Source organism: Hibiscus syriacus, unplaced genomic scaffold (assembly GCF_006381635.1).
Source record: "Hibiscus syriacus cultivar Baekdansim isolate YM2019G1 unplaced genomic scaffold, ASM638163v2 tig00111213_pilon, whole genome shotgun sequence".
Classification (NCBI taxonomy): Eukaryota; Viridiplantae; Streptophyta; class Magnoliopsida; order Malvales; family Malvaceae; genus Hibiscus; species Hibiscus syriacus.
In genome coordinates, this window is record NW_024063022.1 from 3,312,747 (window position 1) to 3,318,746 (window position 6,000).

The window sequence follows — 6,000 nt, forward strand, 5'->3', positions numbered from 1 at the left end:
TGAACTTGCACAACCAAGTCCCTCTATTTTTGTGCGTATTGCCTGAAACTCTTGTTATGCTTCTTTTCCATGCTTTGTAGCATAACTCGATCTGGCCTTATGTCATTGACATGCTTGTATTGTTACAGAAATGACTTGGCCAGGTCCTTCCAGGTCTTGATATTTGATCGGCTTAACTGGTTGTACCACCGAATGGCTCAGCCCGACAGACTCTCCTGGAAGCAGTGGATCAGGAGTTGATCATTTCCTCCATATCCTGTCATCTTTCGACAGAACATGGTGATGTGAGCGGATGAACAACTGTTCCCGTTAAACTTTTCGAATTCCGGGGACTTAAATTTCGGAGGAAGAACCAAGTCCGGGACTAAACTGAGTTTCGCGGCATCAATTTCATGGTAGTCATGGTCTCATCTGTAACTTTAAACCATTTACAGAGTTTATTAATTCAAATGATATTCAAAGAACTGCAAGTTTGCAAATGTGCTTCATTGCTCGTCATCATTAAAGTAACATAAATTTATTCAAATGTCTTTACAAAAAACTTTGAGAAAAAAAAGAAAATTCAAACAGAATGCCTCAAATGATGAAATGGTCTTCCTCACTTGGATGACCCCAAGTTGTTAAAGTCGATCCAATTCTGGTTACGCATCTTTTGTACGACTCTCTTGAATGCGTAACAATTCTCAATTGTGTGCCCCGGGACACTGCCGTGATATTCACAATGTGCATTCTCATCATACCACTTGGGGTATGGGGGCTTTATGGGTTCCACCAGATATGGTGACACTACGTGGATGTCAAGAAGTTGTTGATAGAGTTCCTTGTATATCATCGGAATAAGGTCGAAATATTCCCTTTCCTTCTTGGGTTCTCTGAAATCTTGTTTAGAAGTACCTGATGGTACAACTGCAGTTGATTTTGGGCCAGAGATTGTAACACCTTTATTGACGTATTTGATGTTGTTAATTTCTTCATCCCTCTCCCTTGTAAGAGTCTTCTTACTGGCTTCCCCATCCTTAATCTTGCCCTACTTTATGACCGACTCGACCATTTCTTCGGCCATAACCAAGTCTGAAAAGCTTCCTGATATGATCGCAATTAGGTGTCCGAAGTATGGAGTCTTCAGGGTCTGTACGAAAAGTTTTCGGGTTTCCTTTTCGTCCAACGGTGGATGAACTTGCACAACCAAGTCCCTCTATTTTTGTGCGTATTGCCTGAAACTCTTGTTATGCTTCTTTTCCATGCTTTGTAGCATAACTCGATCTGGCCTTATGTCATTGACATGCTTGTATTGTTACAGAAATGACTTGGCCAGGTCCTTCCAGGTCTTGATATTTGATCGGCTTAACTGGTTGTACCACCGAATGGCTCAACCCGACAGACTCTCCTGGAAGCAGTGGATCAGGAGTTGATCATTTCCTCCATATCCTGTCATCTTTCGACAGAACATGGTGATGTGAGCGGATGAACAACTGTTCCCGTTAAACTTTTCGAATTCCGGGGACTTAAATTTCGGAGGAAGAACCAAGTCCGGGACTAAACTGAGTTTCGCGGCATCAATTTCATGGTAGTCATGGTCTCCTTTGACTACCTTCATTTGGTCCTCCAATTGTTTGATTTTTTCCTCCATCTTCTTTGCTTTGTCATCTTCGTCCAAATCCAGTACATGATAATAACCCGGATTGTTCTTAGGGTTAAATACAGAGGACGAGGGCTTCGCTTTTGTAGCAGATGAGTCCCCACGAAGTTCTGGTAAGATTTCAGGTGAGATAACCACTTGCTGGGTAGGTTGTATAGTTACCCCTTCCGGTGAACCTGCCCCAAGCGCACTGGTCTGTTCTAGGCCAACTAACTTGGCAACGATCTGATCAACCAAGGACTCTTGGTTCTTTATGATTGCTTCCAGAGCATTTCGACTACTCTGGTTTATCTTGTCTTCTAGCTCTTTTTGTAGTTTCAACAGATTCTCCTCGATTTGTGTAATTTTGGCTTCCATCATATTCTTCTTCAAATGGGTGTTATACGGATGGGGTGTGTCCAACGCTTGAGGCGGTGTATCCAGTATTTGCTCCTTTTGATGAGACATATATATGTTAGTTAATGTGAATGCAAAGAAAATAACAAAATGCCAAATGTCTAAATGCATGATGCATGATGCATGAAATGTCTGAGGCATTGATCCAAAAAATGTGCCTGTTATTCTGAATAACCCTTATTGGTGACAAAAGTGTTACGTCTGAAGAGACAGAAAACTTTTTGATGGTATAGATCCCGCACAACTTCTGACAAGTTGATTCGACTTCCGCCTTTTTTCCCCGGTTGAATATACTGTCGAACCATTTTGGTTCCTTTGGCTAAACTTGTGCAGGTGACGAGCTGCTTGCCCCAAAAAAGGTCTCGAAGGACTGCATCTCCGGCTTTCACTCTATGTCGAGCTTGTTCCAAACGAAAGTGCCATCGGAGCCCTCTATCCAAAGTTTATCGACTTGTTTCTAGAATTTATAAATAATGGTCTCCAGCTTAGCTAGGGTTTCGCCATCTTGTTCTCGCAGTTTTCAAAAGGACTCTCCTGGGTCAGTAACTTTTTCCTCTTCTTGCCCCTGTAACCTTTGCCTCTGAGTATTATTTGACCACGGCTGGGCTTCTTAGCTTTTTATCTCTTTGTATTATAACCCCTTTGTCCATTAATGTAGATTATTCATGTTTAACAAACAGGTTTTTGGTGGATCAACACCTCTTTTAAATGATGTGAATGATGAGAACAAAATGAAAGAGAACATTAAAAGAGTTAGTGTGGTAAATCAAAACAAAAAAAATGAAAAATCCTACCCCACATGCTATAATTCCTACTCGAACATGATCTCTATCATGCATGCTAATTTCAAACAAATCATATCCGCATATCTGTCTAGTTCGCATGCTTTGAACAGAAAATAAAGCAGGAAACAAAGTAACTTAGGGTTTGGAATGAGGTTTTGGGGTGGGCTCTAATTCTCCATAGTCTCTCGGTTTAGGTTCTAAAAAAGGTACTCGAGTTCTCCTTGTCGGTGCCCCCTTGGGCTTGCCAGACCTTTATTCCTAAGCCTATTACAAGCTTGTGTGGACTAAGTTAAACTCGAGAGCATACATTCCCTTATGTTTGTGCGGTGAATAAATTCACACGAAGACATAAGGTATATGAATCCCGAAGGCTACTTGCTAGGCCTATGCGGTGAATAAATTCACACGAAGGCGTCGCTTTCACCCCCACTTAAAAGGGTTTGGAGCTCGGGTATAGAGCTAGAGATGAAAATTTTGAAAATCTAAAATCATTAAAAAAACGTTAGTACAACTATTTATTTGAAAAATAATCAAAGGTAAATAATTAGAATCGAATAAATAAATTAAAATTAAAATTTGTAATTTTCGCTAAAAAAGACAACCAAAAATTAATTCTGGCCTGACTCACTTACCTGTCCCCAGTGGAGTCGCCAAGCTGTCGGAACTGTCTTTCGGTTGAGCCCGGAATTGGGCTTTGACTTGGATTAAATGGTTAGAGTCGCCACCGACCATTTTAAAAACGAATTTAGGTGGGTTGGACACCATCTTTACCTGATCTGCGTTGTACCAGAAACGTGTCAGGTTCGGGAGTCGATTACGGTCAAGGAATGATTAACACCCTTGAACCGCCCTTTCAATACCAATTAATTTTTTCGGTTGTCTTTGATTGCGAAAATAAAAAATATTTAAGTTGAAATTTAAAAACCCGATTCAAATTACCTACCTTTGATTGGTTGGAATTCTTCTAAAAAAAAGAGTAAAAAGAATGTTAGATAACGAATAATAAATAAATATTAGATAAATCAAAGGGAAAAGGGGGAAAATAATAAAAAAATGAAAAATAGTTAATATAATAATAATAATAACATAAATCAAACAGATAAATATAGATAAATAATATTTAGTAAAAAATAAAAATAATAAAAATAAAATAAACAAAAAACGAAATAAAATAAATGAATAAAAATTAAAAAGCTTAAATATTGAAACAAAAAAATGGAAAATGTTAAGAAAATAAATATTAACAAGAAATAAAAAAAAATAAAAAGGATCAAAATATAAAAAGTAAAATAACAATGGTTAAATAAAAAAAAAGAGAAAAATGGCTAAAATAAAATAAACCAGAAATAGAGACGAATAAAGAACAATTCTACCTAAAGGCATCCATACCACAATAGTGACCAAAATAAAAGATTCATAAACATAAAGGTCACAGTCGAATATTAACGAAAATTGCAGAGAAGATATGATGGTGACCTAAATGTAAATGTCGGAAATTAAATGCTTGGAATAATGTAATGCGAAGCTTGGGACAAATGGCCATATGATGAGTTTACAAAACTATGGGGACCTAGCATGTAGTTAACCCTAAATAGGCATTAAAGCCTTATACATTCCCCAAAACACTGTCGTTCCAGTGGCAAAATATTTGGCTAAAATTTAAAGCCAAAGCAAATTCATTTTGCAGCCCTAAAAAACTAAAATGCTCACCCCCTTTATTCACTTATTACCCGACGCCGTATTAAGCAAAGACAGATCTGGCTACCGTGAATCGCGTCGGAAATGAGACGCCTCCCTTTGGTGACACGAAGTATATTATTGGCTCCGATGAACAGGCTCTAATCCTGTTTTTGAGAGAAAAAAGGTGAGTTATTATTTTCTCGAATGGTCTCCCTGATTTTTTTGTTTTCTCTCTGAAATCCGTCTCGAAATGTTTATGTGTTTCCCATTCAAATGGGTTTGGTCTCAAAAACCCTCCCTTTGCTCATGGTTTTCGTATGGTTTTATAGGCTTAAAGAGTTATATTTTTAGGGAGTTTGATCACGATTAAAACTCTAAGTTGGTTGGTTGTTTGTTGGATTCGTGACGTGAGCTCTCCTTGTGCTGGAACGTTCGGGGTTGGTGGTGTGAAAAGCAGGGGTTGGTTGGGATGGAGTAGATACGGCGAAAATTTAGTGTCGACACGTTCCATGTTATTATGGTCTAAGTAAAATTTTTAAAATTAACTCTTAATTATAATTTTATTCGATTTTAAATTGTTGATATTTTATATTTCTACCCCCTATAATTTTCTAGTATTTTAAATTTATTATATTTAATTTTCAACATTTTTATTTCCAGTCCTTTAAATTTCCGATATTTAATTTTTTATTTTTTTTAATTTATGTCATACAATCTGTTTTTCTTTTATTTTAGACCCTTTGCTTGGTATATTTTATTTTAGTTATATGTGTTAATTCATTTTAATTCAAACTTTTTTTAAAGTTCTAAATTAATTCATTAATATGTATTTTTGTAATTTTATATTTAGTCCTATTTTATTACTTAGTTTTTTAGGTTAAGGACTTAAATCTAGGTTCCTTCTAATTTAGTCCCTAAACTTTTTAATTTAGGTGAATTTTTAATTTGATCCACACATTTATGTTCAAGGTTTAAAATTAATTATTCAATTGAATAAACTAATACGACTAGGTTTTAATATTAGAGTCTCCATTTTAGACTAATTTCATATTTAGTCCTTTAATTTAGGAGAAATTTTTAATTTGGTCATTGCTTTTATGCCCAGGGTTCCATTTTGACTATTCAATCCAATAATTTGCTAAAATCTACTAGGTTTTATTATTAGAGACTACATTTTATATTTTATTCTTTAGGTTCTTCAAATTTCATAGTTTGACACTTTAGTTATAGAGAATCCTTAATTAATTCACCTAGTTTCATTAGGTTTAATAATTAGTTATTTGACTGTCTAGTTTAATTTCAAAATTGACATTCTTTTGAAAACCTCGTATCATGATTTTAAAAATATTGAGGCAATGCTTATTTATTGGAATAATAACGAAACCACCTTTTGTGCTTGAGTGTATTCGTTATTGGTCCTAATAAATTGATACCCTTTTTAAATTTGAATATATAATGAATTTTAAATTAAATAAAAACTTCAAACTCAAAATTTCAAAT